The sequence below is a fragment of the Ictidomys tridecemlineatus genome, chromosome 6, assembly GCF_052094955.1.
Source record: "Ictidomys tridecemlineatus isolate mIctTri1 chromosome 6, mIctTri1.hap1, whole genome shotgun sequence".
Taxonomy (NCBI): Eukaryota; Metazoa; Chordata; class Mammalia; order Rodentia; family Sciuridae; genus Ictidomys; species Ictidomys tridecemlineatus.
This window is the reverse complement of record NC_135482.1, coordinates 88493157-88510722: the sequence shown is the minus strand read 5'-3', so window position 1 is coordinate 88510722 and position 17566 is coordinate 88493157. Positions and strand designations below refer to the sequence as shown.

The 17566-nt window shown below is 40.4% G+C and overlaps 1 protein-coding gene across 1 annotated transcript in view; it reads left to right on the top strand.

Annotated features, from left to right (window-relative positions):
• The window catches only part of Aebp2 (AE binding protein 2), a 220777-nt gene that overhangs the window by 164362 nt on the left and 38849 nt on the right, over window positions 1-17566 (top strand). The window lies entirely within an intron of this gene.

Genomic DNA, 17566 nt, shown 5'->3' with positions numbered 1-17566 from the left:
AAAAATGTGCGCGTCATCTGTTCTCTTCCTTCAATCAGTTTGGAATGTGCCGACCTTGCCTCCGTCTGTTGAATCTTATGAAGTTTCTCCAGGGGTTTTTAAGGCCAGACAAGAAAATGCTCTGAAGGCAGATGAAAGGGCAGTCTGTGCAGGGAGCTCCAGCAAAAGCCAGAGAAAAAAATGCCTGCATCTCAGGGCCATCTTCTTCGTTGTTCTGGACAAGGCTCTGAGTAAGAGGGAAAGTCGGTGCTGCCTTCCAAATGCAGAGGCAGTTGAGATCCTGCTGGCATGGGCTCTGCTTAGTGTCCACCACTGTCCCCTGCCGCCCATGAATTAAGAACTGGACAACTGTAAAGAACTGGAACTCTTCCCTCCACTTATCTTCTCAGATACCTCCATTTTGGGGAGATTTTTGTCTTCCATCCAGAAATCAACTATTATGAATTTGTGCTTAGAAATAGTTGATTTATAGCAAATGCAAAATTTTAAAGATGGAAAATTGGCAGAAAGATAATGAAAATAAGCCGAACATTCCAAAGAAAACAAAAATGCCATTTAAAAAAAGAATTCAGTAATGCTGCATCTTTTTGGTGCTAGTGAACGAGTCTACCTGGAGGAATAAGACCCTGCCCTTATGAGGCCTTTAGTCCAGAGAAGTGGTCACACCCCCTATGAAAAACACGATAAGGGACACAAACTAAGGATGCCGCTGAAAGACAGGACAGGCAGGGGCTAGCCTCTCTGAAGAAGATTGGAAAAGTGTCCCTTAGGGGGAGGCCATTCTTGACCAAGTGGAAGAGGGAAAAGGACATGGTAGTCAGAGGGATGGATGGACATGTGCTGTACCTGTGATCTGTACTGGGAACAGAGGGGAGGTTTGGGCAGCTAGAGGTTGATGGTGGAGGTGGGATGAGTGAGTACAGGATCTGCTGGGGTCAGATGTCACAGGGAAGTTTAAAGCATGGAGGTGAGCAGAGGGCTGTGGGACCATTCCTAACCCTTATGGCTACGGAGCTGGTGTGCAGGTGGCAAAGGCTACTTATAGATATATAAGTAAACTGTCAACACAAACGCACATTAATTTATTCAGTGGGATGGAATTCCCCTGCCTTGGGATGAAAACCCCTCACAGGTCCAGGACTCTTCTGTTTACTCCAGTGAATCCAGTTTTTGGTGAGACACACACACTTGATTGGGTACACTTCGTGAGTCTCCTTCACTGTGAGCCAAGGGTCCTGTGAGTTCTTCCCCCACTGCAGCTGAGCAGCCACTGGTCTGTGCAGGGCAGGCTGGTTTATGGAGGCTGTCCCATGAGGTTTTTCAGCCCCGCAGAGAAGGTAAGGGCTTTCCATGACTGGATGCTTCCATGTCCGCAGGCCTGACGGACAGCTAGAGCTGGCTCTCTTCCTAGCAGCACTTTTGTGAATGACTTTGGTGATTCCCTGTGTGGCTCCCTTGAGGCGAATGGTGCCTTACTCTGGCATGAAGACGACCGCTGTCCCTCTGCCTCTGGTCCTTGCAGAGGCCCATTCCTCATAGACTCTCCCTGTGGGAAGTCTTTTCCTCTCCCAGGTGATCTTTTTGGTGGGAAATTGAAAATGTCCCCACACCTACCCTCTCTGGCCCTGGGCCCCAGGGATCCCAGGAGCTCCTTACACATCCTCACTCTGATGGACTCTGACTGGGCAGGCTCCTTCCAGCTGAGTGTAGCCCCTGTCCTGCTGCCACAGGCTGCTCAGACATGATGGAGCACAGATGACCCACAGGACGTTCAGGCTGTCTGAATGGTCCCTTGGAGCCGGGGTCCCCCCCCCCCGCCCCCTGCCTCTTTGGGAGGAAGCATCTCACAGGATGAACAGGGCTTCAAATAAATCTCACAGGTTTACTGTCCCCCGCCCCCAATCCTTGTATATTCTTCAAGTGAGGGCCTCAGAGTGGTGACGGGAGGACCAGAGGGGGCAGGAGTTTGGAAGCCAGTTCTGGGGCTTTGCATTTGTAGAGTTTGGATATGGTCACTGGGGATTTTTCTTTGAAGTTTTTTTTTCCCCCCCCCAACTGCTACTTTGGGATCTTTGCAGAAATGTTAATTTTAATGCCATGTTAAGTATATAATAATGGGTATGTGAAAAGCTGGCATGGATCTTTGTTGGGACCGGGGAGGAATGGCATAGGCAATTAAAATAATTAACATGTATTGAGAATATATAATGTCAGGTGCTATTCTAAGCATGTTACAGGAAGTAATGCTCTAAGTTGTCATAACTCTATGAGGTTGGTATTGTTAGTTTTTGTATTTTGTAGCCAAGGAAATAAAGGTACAGAGAGGTGAACTAGCTTGCTCAAGATCATAGAGTGGGATGGCAGAGCTGGGCCTCGAGCAGGGCAGTCTGACCCCACGGACTCCTCCTGGTTGCCATACTACATTGATCACTGCTAAGTGTCGAAATTTGTGCCAAATGCTTTACACAGATTCTTTCACTTGATACTTTTAATCATTCTATGAGGAATATGCTGTTAAAATTCCTATTTTGTAATGAAGAAACTGAACCTCAGAAAGCCTAATGAATTTGCTGAAGGTCATACAGCTAGTGAGTGCTAGAGCTGGTCACCAGTCCAGGTGGGATCGATTCCCAAGGTTTGCTTTAGCTGCCGCACTGCTGGTTTCCTCAAGAGAATGCAGATGCGTGATATTTCTGGGATCATGTAGAGGTGCAAACACTTGACCCAGACCACCTGAGTTCAAGTCCCGAGCACACTCCAGCTGGGGGTGTTGGTGTCTGGAGAATGTTCTCTGGATTGCTCTGCTGTGTGGCGCTCTCTCTGTGCCTCATTCTATGATATATATAAACCATAATAATTATTCCTAGTTTGTAGATCACTATGAAGATGAGGTAATGTGAGGAAAGCACTTAGGAGAACACCTAGTGCCTACTAAGGGCTCTTTCTATGCTAGCTTTATTGTTAGAGTAATGCAAGATAGAAGCAAAATTCTTCTCTCAGCATGTGTTGGTTTCTAGACTATTAATAAACAGGAAGCGCAAATTCAAGTTGTGGGGATCATGTTCTCTTCTGTGTTCCCAGGGACTAACAACTTTTGTATGGAAGTAAAATGGCTTTTCGTCAAAGTATGAATTAATTATTATGTCCCCCTATTTTTGAGGGCCTCATTTTAAAATATCTATCTTGTCACTTGATACAGTTTTAAGCAATTACATGGAATCCAAGACTTCAATTTTTCTTGAACAGAGAAAATTTGAACTATCTTACTCGGATTAAAAGCTTGGCTGAGAAAAAGCGACATTTAAGGCCTGCCAGAGTCTTGCTGTAACTTCATCATATGGATCTAATCTATTCCTTTGACTTGTAAGGATTCATTTATTCAGAAACAGAGTGTTGAGTGCTTTCAAAGTTTCCACACAATTCTAGGTACTGGGGATACAGTAGGGAACAAAACAGAAGGCAGGGAGACATTTTGTGTTTCAGTAGGTGAGACAGACAATGAATGAGTGAGCAAAATATATTATAAATCAGGAGGAAATCAGAAAATAGAGAATAAAGAAAGAGCTGGGTGTGGCAGAGCATGTTGGTAGTCCCAGCTGTGAAGCTGGGGATTTGGAGACCAGCCTGGCCAGTGTTTTTCTTTTGGAAAAAAAAAATGTAGAAAAGTAAGGAAATGCTGGGGATTTTGTACTTTTGAAGAGATTTAGGTATGCCTATGTAATTATGATTTTGTTCTTTTAAAAACAGCCTTTGTATACACTCTACTGTCAGGCATAACTAAAACGTACAAATAAAAAAACAATTTAAAAGCAAACAAACAAAACAAAAGAACATTATGGTACTTTCTCCTCAATACTTCAATGGCAGGAGAACATTTTGTGATCATATTTTTCCTCACCTCAGTCAGAGAAATCAGTGGAAACCACTGAATGGCTGTAAAATGTTCTGGAACAACTGTTAAATAGAATCATGGGACCAGGGGAAGAGAGCTGGGGATGCTTTTATGTTGCAAACATGTTAAAAACAGGACATGGATAAAATCTTTTCCAAGGATTTTCATAAAGCTGTTCCCTTTAACTATTTCTTTTGGTCCTCAAGTGATCATAATTCCTTTTCTTCTTTAGCTATTAGTATTCACACTAACTACAATGAAGTAAACAATCTTTAATAAAGAAAGATTTTTACTTTGAAAAAAACCCCCAGCCTTTGTCATTTAAAGATAGATACAGATGTATTATGGAAAATTATGCTGAGATATTATTGTGGAAAAAATATGAGATTCGCTTTACAAAGATCCAGAATTGGGGGGGGGGTGCATGAGGAAGAGGGTTACAACAGAAAAAGGAAGCTGTATTGAAGCTGTGTGACAGATGTGTGGGGGATTGTGAGCCTGTTTGCTCTACTTGTGTGTATTTGGTGTATGAAGACCCCGTTCAATGATGTGGCCCTTTGCAGTTTAGGAAGTTCTTTACAGTGGACCGAGCGGGGCCCTATCTTATCCATCATTGCTTCCTCAGTGCCTAGCAGAGATTCTGGGCTCTCTGAGTGCTAAACATTCATTTTCTCATTTCTTTGCCCAGGCTAGACAGGGAAGGCATTTTTACTCCCATTTAATACAGACGAGGTACCAGTCTCGTTAGGAGTCTGATCACAGAACTGCTTGCTGAACGGTGAGGCTGCCTGATTTCAAGTCCTGTGGGTTTTCCCCTTCTACCACTGTAATCTGAAAGAGGCCGAATTCCTTTGTATAGAATGATGGACAGATGATTAAATTTTTGGTGGTGCAGTTTATTTGAGAGGTAAATAAAACCACTAGTGCCTCGTGCCTCCACTCTCAGGGCCAAATTAAATTTCTTCCTACTGCGTGTGGCCAGAGAAAATAAGAAATCCTGTTAAAGTCTAAACCCACACTTGAAACTGCTCCTCTGAAACTCAGTATCACTTAACGCTGGAAAAAGTAAAACAGAACAAGACCAACCAAGGCATTTTACATGATGCTGATAGTTACACACCCAGGAAATTATGTGCATATGTCTGTGTGCACGTACATTGAATTTCAAGTTCAGTGGCTTTAAACCTTCTTTCCATATGTAGAATTTTTATGACCACCAAATAGATGGGACTTTGGGGTTTAATGAAAAGACTTATATGGATAACATATGTTTCTTTTTATAGAAAATAATCTCTCAGCCCATTGAAAATGCCTGGATTTTAAAGTGACCATGTAATGATTTTATTTGACCCTCAAATCATGCGATTTTCTTCCCTTCTTTTTCAGTGTGTCATGGTTCCTGTGAGGACCATGGTTCTTACTTTTAGTTCTGGAGACTTGTTCAGAATAAGAAAAAGGAATACTTGTGTATTTTTAGTTAATTCTATGTAGATACATTGTTTACAAATACTAAAATATTTTAGGTGTTGGAAGGTATGTAGGAAGGTACATTTGGAACAATCACTTCATGGTCTTGCTTCATATTTTTGGAGGACAGATGTAATTAACAGCCTAATGAGATTCCTTGTTCTTCATTGTTTGTGCTTTAGGGAAATGAATATAAGTTAGAGGCCAATGTGCAGCTTTCTTGATCTTAAATGACATTGAGGAGAGATGGTTTGAGTTAGTATAAAGTTACTCAACTTGCGGATTCATCATCTTTTAAACACACACTGCTCTAAGTTCTTGTAATAGAATTTGCCACAGGGTCTGAGGTTATATTTTAATCTCATCTTGGATGTGTCCTAAACTCTGCATTAATACGTCTCCCGCAGGCTTTTCTAAAGGGTCAGAAATTTAAGATTTCTGTGGCCACCAAACTAAAGATCGGCAGAAAGAAACCAGCCCAGGGAGAGGCTGACAGCCAGCTGTGGTGATGACAGGGTTCAGGACAACTTATCCCATAATATGACACTTTGGCATATTGAATATTTTAAGATGAAAGGACTGAAGAAATTGTAGAGTCTCCCCACACCCACTGTTCTCCCATGAGCAGGTTCTAAAGCCTAGGAAGGGATTTCTGGCCTTCCCCTGAAGCAGGTCATAAGACCTTTGTGTAGAGGTGCCGTCCCTGTAACTGGAGGAAAGGAGCATCCTTATTGCTGAAGGCCAAGGTAGGAATCCGAACCAACAGGCCTTGCCAGGTTCCCCAATTTACTTTCATCCCTTTCCCCATCATATTATCTCCATTCCCTATCATATATTTCCATTCTTCACCAAACTGACTATAGAAACCACTCAGGTTTCATGGTTTCTTCAGTCTTGAGTTTATTATGAAGTTTCCCACGCCATGCAGACCTTTATTGAGTAAACTTGCATGCTTTACTCTTGTTAATCTGTCTTGGTTACAATCCCAGCCATGGACCTCAGTGGGTCTGTATGGGAGAAAAGTACCATCTGTTTCTTACCCAAGACAAAGTTCATGGCTTACAGCCTATAACAGAGGACAGACCAACAAGAGAAAATAATGGTAAGTTCATTTAACATTTGTTTTTGTGACACAGAAGCCTTTAGAAACCAACACCCAAAGAACTGGGGAAAAAATGATGTTTTAGGCTTATGTCTAAGGAAGAGTGGACAGTTGTATAGAATTGTAGAGAACTGTGATTAGATAAAAAGGGAGTGGTTCATGGTAATGGACTGGGGGCACTTAGCAAAGCCTATTGGTTCGGGTTCTTCTTGGACTCTTGTTTCAGATTCCTTCCCTCTGGGTAAAGGGCAGACACCTGTCATATGGGGGTCCTCAAAAGAGGGGCGATAGAAAAAGGTCAGAGAGACTTTTCTATTTTTTGTTTATTACCCCCAATTTCCTTCAGCTTCAAATACTCAGTATGCCAACGTGTCATATTTTGGGGTGATATTTTCCATTCTTCATCAGTAAGAAGGAGATATATTTTTCCTTCCTTATTATGACAGTTCTTTGTAAATAGTGTATAACGTTGGCCTTGAAAAGTTTACATCAGAAATATAGACCTGAGTACTGGGATGTGGCTCAGTGGTAGAGCACTTGCCTAGCATGTGCAAGGCCGGGTGTTCAATCCTCATCAAAGGAAAAAAAAAAAAGAAAAAAAAAAGTAGACCTTAACCGCAAAAACACATCCAAAAAATCATTTCTGAATTTACATTTCAAAAAATTAATCATCATGTAAAAGTTATTTGGATGACCACTTTTCAGTTGACAAATCTTTTTTGATTATAATTTAATGATTTATTTCTCCTTTTCTCACATTATTACAAACAACTCTGGCTTGTCTCATATTTTGAATGTCACAGATAATGTTTTCTTTTGAACTTACTATGTAATGGAATTTTGTAAATGCTAAAGGAAGACTTGCAAAATGACATCTTATCCCCTTGATGAGACTTGGGGGAATGGGGATATTTACCACTGAAATTGAGAAAATATGTAATTCAGGTAACTTTTGTCCTGCTATGAACATTTGCTTCTGTTTGTGTGGAATACTGTTATGCGTGCATTTCCAGGCACTTTCCCTTGTATTTATAGGAGTTGCTTTATTTAATTACATGTTCATCTAATTGTCTTTTATCAAAACAAAGATATCTTAAAAATAGCAACATAAATATATGTTGGTATATGGCAATATGACATCATAATATAATATAATATCACAAATTTATTTTTTTAACATTAATTTTTTTAGTTTTTTTTGGTGGACACAACATCTTTATTTTATTTTTATGTGGAGCTGAGGAGAGCACGCTACTGCTTGAGCCACATCCCCAGCCAATATAACATATTCCTATAAAAATATGTGGCATCCCATCTCAACTCCTTGGTCAGTACAAGAATACACTTCTTAGAGAAGGATATTTGACAATCTCACCGAGAGGCAGGAAGGCTGCTTGGTTTGCAGTGAGGTGTGTCATCGCTTCAGCATTTCTTGAATGTTCTTGGTTCTTTTGCCGCTGAAGGCAGAAGGGAACTTTCAAAGGAGAGACGGTGTGTGCTCTTGTGGCAAATAGCATTTCTAAAATTCCACGTGAATCTCTGCTGTTCAGGAGCAGCTGGGACCTGAATGGGAGTAAAAAATCTCAAGGAGAGAGATTTGCCTCAGTGTTAAAATCAGGGGCTCAGGCTGTCCTGGTTAGACTGTGGCCAGGCACCTACAGGCACCCCAGGATGAGTCGTTGGTGCTGCAGAATGGGCCTTGGAAGGAGGACTTCCAGGAGGAGGAGGAGGTGGTGGCAATCAGGCTTTTCAGCTGGAGGATGAGGGGGTGTTTTCTCTGGTGTGGAAGAGGCTTCACCTTGGGACAGTCACTGATGTGACAATGGGGAAAAGGAGATATTTACCACATTGACATTGAGAAAATGTGAAATTTAGGTAACTTTTGTCCTGCTACAAACATTTGCTATTTTTTTTTTTTCCTAATAAAATAGAAGGTACGTGTTGGCTGTGGTGGTAAAACATTTGGGGAAATGATATCATACTATTATGGCTGTTCAGTAGTTCAATTGTCCTGTGATTTCTAGGCAAATAAAACATGAAACCACCTTAAAATGAAATCACCTGGGTCTCCTTGACCCAAGCGCCCCTCTGATCTTCATATTTTTGTAGCATTGATATTTTCCTAATGTTTGAAGTCCCAAATTCTCTTTAGACTTTGAAAGTGTAAAGTGGCACACCTGCCTCCAAAGGATCTGACCTGTGGGGCACTCACTGAATTTAAAATCCCAGGGCTCTCAGATGAATCCAGCTTTATTTAAGCCTGACCAAACAGGTATTAAAATCTTAACGAAAGGAAGCTGGATATTATTGGCTTATTTCCCACCTTATTGAGTTTCTGTCACAGTTGCCTGGACAATGTTCGATGACTTAATTTAATTTACTTTCTTCCTGTAGGACAGGCAGGAAAGGAATTCGCACAGAAATAGGAATGGTCACCTACCTGATGGGTTTGTCGTGAGACAGAAATGAGTAAATAAATACATGTAAAAAAGCAAAGAACAGTGCCTGGCATATAGTAAGCAAATGCTCAGTAAATGTTATAAATGATGATGTTCAGGTTATTTAATATCTTTTTTGGAGTTCTATTTTTCTCAAATAAGAAGAGATTTTTCTGAGCTTTTTTGTGTGGGTAATAAGAAGGGGAATAAAAAAGCATCACTTGCCTAAAGGAACTTTTTTTTTCTCAGGGAAAGATAAAATACCCCTACCAAGGGCTTCAGGCAAAATAAAAGACATCAGAGGTCACATGGGCCTGGTGGGAGAAGGGACATCTTCCTGACAAAGCTGCCAAAAGTTAGGCTTTAAAGGATTGGCTGCCAAACTTGGGAATATAAAGTGATAAACAATAGAAAGCACTTTTGGAAATAAAATACAGATGCCAAACTTTATTTTGCCAAATAATGGTAGGGAACATCCCTCCTGTTGTCTAATATCATGACTATTTTACAAAAGAAAACTCTTGAATATAGAAGGGGTTATCTCAGCCTTAGGCAAGTGCTTTAAGTTTGATATATCTGCTTTTATGAAATCTCATAGCATTGCCCTTTTTTCTTTTCTTCCCCTTGACTTAGGCACAGTTTCATCATGAACCTGCCAATCTACATACCAGTGTTTGGGAAGTATTGTTTTTAAGAAAGAGAGGATTTCAGTAGCTAGAAATCATGGATAGGAATAGGAAAAACCATTTTAAGCAATGACATCTGTATAAACAAAGGTACAAGAGTAAAGCATTGGGATAACAAATGCTGGCTGCTGCTTTAAGCAAATCCCAAAGCTCATTGGCTTACAATGTCTGTCTGTTTTCCACTTACATCAAGTCTGATCTGGGTCAGGCAAGTCCCCTTCATCTTGTAGCTTGGAACATGGGTTCTCCATGGTAACTGTAAGGCCAGGAGAGAGGTGGGGGAGGTAATTTCTTCTCAACCATCTCAATCTAGAAGTGATGCTTTTCTTGAACAGAACCAGTCATTTATTGCAAAGGGGTCTGGGGAATGCAGATGCTCCTGAGGCCGTTGGTGAGCGATACAGTGGCTGTAATGGTGGGGAGGAGCAGGAGGGATGCTGCTCACTTTATTATTTAGGGATTATGCACAACTATGGAAGGAAGAAGGGGGAGGTAAGAGCTGGAAAAAAATCAGCTGTAATAATTTCAGAAAGATGAAGATGGCAAATTCTAGCTAAAGAGTTTAAACTGTATTATAAAACAGTGATGTTTTTTTCAGCAAGGACTAATATCAGACCCTTAAAGAAAATCATAGTTATCACAGGAAAAAGAGTTAAGGAGAAATGATAGCATAAAATTAAAAAAAAATATTTGTTTATTTTAGTTTTTGTTGGACACAATACCTTTATTTTATTTTTATTGAGGATCGAATCCAGGGCCTCGCACACGCTAGGTGAGCACTCTACTGCTGAGCCACAACCCCAGCCTCAGCATAAACTTTTTTTAAAAAAAGTTTTCTCCCCATACCTCCTTTTAAATTTAATTTCCATATTTTTATTGGTGCACTATAGTTGCACATAATGATGGGATTTGTTACCTATTCTCACAGGCACACAATTAAAAATATAATTTGGACAATATCATTCCCAAGATAGTGATTCTAGAGTTAAATTTGAAATACAATATGGGACTCCTCCAGTTTTTAGGAATTCTTGGCAACTGCTTGGATATAGGATCACAAAGGGACCTCAAAAGGACATCATTGAAGATAATGATAAGACCTCTTGTCTTAGAGATTGGGTGGAAGATGTTCAACAAAATAGAGCCTCATATGAACAGCAGGCTTTGGGGAGCTGTGTGGCCACTGTCCCAAGTAACTCAGTGCTGTGCTTGCTGAGTGTCATGAGAAGTGGGAGACCCAACGCAGAAGTGCAGCATTTCACCTGGAGAGAAGGTGGAGACTGGAATCTGGATTGGAAGAAGAGAGCTGCAGCTCTGGAAGGAGGAGCTCCCCAGACAGGGCAGAGCAGCTGTACAGGAGAAGGCCATAGAGAGAGGAAGTTGAGGCACTGAAGAAGCCAAAAGAGTGGCAGGAGAGGCCTGGGGAGAAGCCAGGAATCCTCTCCATCTGTCTTTCTCATGAGTGTCATCATGTGCCTAGTGAAAACAGCAAACCTCTGCTGACAGGCCTCACTCAATTTGTGATCTCAAACCTCAGTGAGCCTATGGGGCTTCCCAGAACCCTCCTGTATGTTTCCTAGTGATCTACCTTCCTGTTTCCTAAGAGGAATATTCATCACTTTTCGTCTCTTGTTAAACCTTCAATACCTCCTTACCTTCTCACTCTTGGCTGATGACCTCACACCTTATGCCACTGAGAATACGAAGCAGTAAGAAGAGAATGAGCTTATCTCCCACCATGACCTGTACCCAGGGGCAGTGCCCTACTGATGAGCTATGGATTTCCTCTGCTTCTGGTTCTGTTCCTGCAACTGAACTCCCCCTTTCTCCCTCATTATTGTTTCTCCTTCTCTCCTGGATCATTTCTATCAGCACATAAGTGCTGAAGCAGCTCCCATATTTAAAAGTGCTTTTGAGGGCTTCTGTTCCCCTCTAAATTTTACTTCAGTTCTCGATTCCTCTTTACAGAAAACTACTCAGCAGGACTTCCCTGCTCATGGCCGTCACCTTGTGGCCTCGAGGCAGTTTCTTCTCTCATACTCTACTGAGACTGCCCTCAATGACATGGCCGTGGTTTTCATTTTGCTAACTCCAGTGGCCAGCTCTTGGTACTCATTGATTTGAACACTTAGAAGCCTTTGACAGACTTGGTCACTTCCCTGCCATTGACATTCATTTTCTACAACCTTCACCTTTACTGACCCTTCTATCTCCTCCCAGTCTCTCCATCTCCTTGGCACACTCTTTCAGATAATTCAAACTCAACTTTTTTTTTTTTCTTTTTCTTTTTTACTCTTTTTTTCAAATGTGAATTGCATAACTTGGGAGGAAAGGCAGTGAAGTCTTAGAGGTCGTGCTGCCATCTATAGGACAGAGGCGGTAGGAGGCCTGCCTTGCCAGCAAAAGCAACAGACAGGGTTGGAAATTTCATTAGCAGAGGGGCAGGTAAGACCAAACCAGCCCACTCAAAAGGCTTTTGTTTTCTTTGGTGACCTAAGGAAATGAGGGCTGGTGGGTAATTAGCACATGTCTGCAAAAGAGGTAAAGGCAGGAAATCACATTGGATCTGCTTTTCCTCTCCTCCTTTATTTTTAGTGTGGTGTGTGATTGTGTGTGTGTGTGTGTGTGTGTGTGTGTGTATGTGTGTGTGTAGGAGAAGAAGTTGATTTTTTTTTTCTTTTTCCTTTTCTTTCTTTGGTTCAGAGAAAAGATCTAAAAAATGTTAACAGTGATTATCTTTGAGTGATGAAAATGTGGTATTTTTCTCCCTTTGTTCCATTTCTCTGAAGTGTCTTCAAAGTGCCTTATTACATACATGATTTTTTTAAAAAAAATATTTTAATTTTAAAATTTAAGTTAGGAAGGAGCAAGGTTGTTCCAGAAAATCCATGCCTTGTGAAGATCAAATTAAAAGAAATCTTTGATCAAATCCAAAACCAATGATGTCAAAGGGTCAATATAATATTTTATGTTTTCTCTCTTTGAAGAGATCTATTTCCTAGGTTCAACTTGAAACAAAAATGCAAAGGCGTACAGTTGGAGAAATAATTCAATGTGAGTAAAATCATCCATTAGGGTGAATAGGCAAAATTCCAGAAAGTTGTTAGACAGTTCAGTGATTTCTGCCTTCTGTAGATGAAATCCTCCAGAGGAATAGTTTGCCCTGTGAGGGAGAAGCAGCCCCAGGTAGTTCACAGAAGAGGACAAGAGCAGCACACACGCTCAAGGGGTCGTAAAAGCTTTAAGAGGCGTCAGTCACTGAAGCCAATAGCCCAAACAGACTGATGGTTCACTGCATGGTACCTGGGGCATGAACAGCTCCTGTAGACAAACAAAATTATGTAAGCTGGGGAAAAAATTGCTTTGAAGCTTTGGGATCTAGTAATTAAGAAGATTAGCAGAGGGACTTTGAGCTTGTAGTCATCGGAAATATTTTAGAGAGTAAGAGCAACCTGTCTGGGAAGAAAGGCAGTGAAGTCTTAGAGGTCATGCTGGGGTTATTATATCCTGTACAAGGGAAAATGGTCCAGCATGTCATTAAGATATTTGGGGATTCCATATGTTTTAGTCAGTTTTTTCATTGCTGTGATCAAAAGACCTGACAAGAACTATGGGAGGGGAGGAAGTTCATCTGGGGCTCATGACGTCAGAGGTCCCAGTCCACAGATGGACAGCTCTGTTGCCCTCCTGACGTGAGGCCAAACATCATGGTAGAAGAGTATGAAGGAAGAAAGCAGCTCAGAACACGGCAATCAGGAAGAAGCAAGGGAGTGCTGCTTACCAGGGCCAAAGTATATACACCAAAGCCATGTCCTTGCGACCTACTTCCTCTAGCCACAGCCTACCTGCCTACAGTTACCACCCAGTTAATCTGTAAGAGTGAGTCAGGCTATTGATTAGGTCACTCCTCTTATTAGGTTACTCCTCTTCTTACCTAATCATTTTGCCTTTGAATGTTCTTTTTTTTGTGTGTGTGTGTGTGTGTGTGTGGGGAGCAGTGTACCAGGGATTGAACGCAGGGGCACTCGGTCACTGAGCCACATCCCCAGCTCTATTTTGTGTTTTATTTAGAGACAGGGTTTCACTGAGCTGCTTAGCCCCCCCCCCCCCCCCCCCCCCCGGTGGTTGCTGAGGATGGCTTTGAACTCACAATTCTCCTGTCTCAGCCTCCTGAGCCACTGGGATTACAGGCATGTACCACTGCGCCAGGCTCAAATGTTCTTGCATTGTCTTATACATGAGTTTTTTTTTTTTTGGGGGGGGGCGGACACCTCATATCTAAACCATGACACAGTGCTAAGAGTACTTTGTGAGGGAAATTGGAGAGGATCTAACATGATGAGCTGAGGATGGGACTCAGGACCAATCTCTTAACATCTACCCAGAGAACACCAAGGGCTGACTATGAGAAAGGACCAGAGAAAAGTGAAACAGGCAAGACAAGCCTGGTGTCAGGAGTTTCTGTGTTATAGACAGGTCTTGCTGGTTTATGTTCTGCAAAGAATATCTGCTGCATAATAATAATAGCCAGAATTTATTAAGTTTCTCTGTGTCAGGAACCATGCTAAATGCTTTGTAAATAATCTCAGTGAATCTTCTCCCAAACCTGATCAAGTAAGTGCTACATACATACTACTAAAACAATAACATTGATCTCCCACACCAAGGAGCTCCATGTTAGTTACACTCCTAAATTGACACAGCTAATTTGTGTGTACAGTGCAGTCTGAGCCGACAAGTTTAGCAACTATACTCTGTTATGCTAACTAGAGCTTGTCTTCAATCATTTTTATTTATCAAAATCTTATAGGAATTTTGATAATCAATGCTTATAGACTTTTGCATAGTTTTATGGTGACATCTAATTTTTTGTCATATGTAAGAAGTTTTACAAAAGATATGCATTTTAAAACACTTAAAAGAGATTTGATGTTCACAATATTGAAAATATCACACTATTTCCTTTTTAATTTTAATTTTATTTTAACTGATACACAGAAACATAAAATTGTAAATATTTATGGCATATTATGTGATGTTTTCTTATGTATATACATTGTGTAGTGTTTATATTAGGTTGGTTGAGCTCATCTGTCTCCTTGAACATTTGTCATGTCTTTATGGTGAAGGCATTCAAATTCTTTCTTTCTGAAATATACAGTTTTTTGAAATATACAGTAGATAATTGTTATCTACAGTCACCCTACTGTGCAGCAAAACTTTTTATTCCTACTTAACTGTAACTTTGTACCCATTGATCAACCTTTCTCCATCACCCTGTACTCTCTCCAACCTCTGGTAATCACCATTCCTCTCTCAATGACTTGTATGAGGTCACTTTTTTGAATTTCACAAATGAGCAAGATCATGTGGCACTTGTCTTTCTGTGCCTGGCTTATTTCACTTAATGTAATGATTTCTAGTTTCATCATATTGTCACATGTTGCTGATGGACTTGCTTTTTTATGACCGAATAATGTTCTTATTGTGTATATGAACCACATTTTCATTACCTATTCATCAGTTGTTTCCATCTTTTGGCTTTGTGAATAGTGCTGCAATAAACATGACAGTGCAGACATCTCTTTGATAGGTTTTCATTTCTTTTGCGTATACACCAAAGGATAAATGAGATTTCTTGGTAGTTCTATTTTTAATTTTTCTCCATACTATTTTCCACGATGGTGGAGCTAATTTACATCCCACCAAGAGGGTTCCCTTTTCTCCACATCCTTATCAGCACTTGTTATCTTGTGTCTTTTTGAAAAGATCTATTTTTGCTAGAGTGAGGTGCTTATTGTTTTTTAATTTATATTTTCCTGATGACTAGTAATATTGAGCACTTTTTCATATACTTGTGGCAATTTGTATGTGTTCTTTTGAGAACTATTTAGATCTATTGCCCATTAAATTGTTTTTTTGCTGTTGAATTCTTTACGAATTCTGGACGTCAATACCTTGTCAGAAGTATAGTTTGCAAATATTTTCTCCCAACCTTCAGGTTGTCTCTTCACTGCAATGATTATTTCTTTTACTGTGCACAAGTTTTTTTGTCTAATACAATCCCATTAGTCTATTTTGCTTTTATTTCTTGTGCTTTTGGAGTCTTGTCCAAAAAACCTTTTCCCATTCCAATGTTCTGAAGCATGTTTTCTTCTAATAATTTCATGTCTCACATTTATGTCTTTAATAAATTTTGAATTGATTTTTATATGTGGAGATATAGGGGTCTGATTTCATTCTTTTGCACACGAGTGACCAATTTTCCAAGCACCATTTGTTGAAAAGGTTTTATCTTTTCTGCAATGTGCATTCTTAGCACCTTTGTCCAAAATCAGTTGTCTCCAGATGTGTGGGTTTACCTCTCTGCTCTCTCTTCTGTTACATTGTTCTATGTGTCTGCTTTTAATGCCAATACCATGATGTTTTTGTTAGCTTTGTAGTATGTATTGAAATTAGATAATGTAACACCTCCTGTTTTGTTATGTTTATTCAAGATGGCATTAGCTATTCAGCGTTTTTTTGTGGATTAATTTTTGGATATTTTTACTAGTCCCATGAATGATGTAATTAGTATTTTGATAGTGATTGCATGGAATTTGCAGCCCCCTTTGGGTAGTATGGGCATTTTAACAATATTGATTCTTCCAATCCATGAACACAAATGCTAAATTTCCATTTTTTTGAACCCTCAATTCCTTTCATTAATGTTTTATAGTTTTATTATAGAGATATTTCAACTTTTTGGTTAAATTTATTTCTAGGTATTTTATTTAAAAAATGTTTTTAATTGTAGATGGACACACAATACCTTTATTTTGTTTACTTATTTTTATGTGGTGCTGAGGATGGAACCCAGTGCCTCCCAAGTGCTAGGCAAGCACCCTATCACTGAGCTACCACCCCAGCCCCTTATTTTATTTTTTTTGTAGTTATTATACAAGTCAATCTTGTTATTCATTATTGGTTTGTTCAGGTTTTGTGTTTCTTCATGATTTAGTCTTGTATTGTCCAGGAATTTGTCCATTTCTTTGAGGTTATCAAATTTGTTGACAGATAGTTGTTCATAATAATTAATGATTATTTTCAGTGTATTTCCAGCTCAAGCATTTATGTTTGGTTAAAAAAAATTATTTCCATCTCTCTGTCATGTTTCTCTCTTAGAGAATTATTTCTGTGTTCTCAGAAAGCTCATTAAATTTCCTTAAAAGAGCTGGGGCTGTAGCTCAGTGGCAGAGTGCTTGCCTAGCATGTGTGAGGTCCTGGATTCAATCCCCAGCACCACAAAACAAACAAACAAACAAAAACAAACAAAAAAGCTATTTTAAATTTTCCATGTGAGAGTTTTCCCATACTGGTTACTATCTCGTCAGTATGAGGCACTTAATTTTGGTCTTTACGTGAGTCCATGGTTTTCTGAGTGTATTTGATGCTTGCTGGTATGCGATGACATCTGCACATTGAAGGATTAGGTACTTATCCCAGTCTTCATAATCGGATGGTTTTTCCAGAAATTCCAGATTAAAAGATGCTTTTTTCCCTAAGGCTAGAGGTACTTCCACAATTGCAGCACTAGGTGGTGCTCTAAGCCCAGGTTTGCTTCAAGTCTGCTGTTGGTGTAGTTTCAGTACTTGAGGACAATCCAAGCCCAGGTTTTTTCCAAATCTGCCAGGGGTGCAGGGGGTCTCACTGCAGGGGGCCTGACACTGAACTCCAAGTTAGTCCTGTGCTAGATCTTGTGTTCTGCTCCCCTGCTGCTAGAGTCTTAGTTCATCCTCTGTTGCTCAAGGTTGGAGGAAGGGTTATGGTGGTAGTCCCTTGACACCTGGCTAACACAGTTCCAGCAGCTTAGTTCACAGGCACAGGCCTGGGGCAGAGATCTTGGGACTCTGCTTAGAATTAGGCTTCACCATGGTAGACCAGTACTGTGTTTCAAGTCTAAGACATGAACTTAATTTCGTATCTGTCCCCCAAGCAGGAG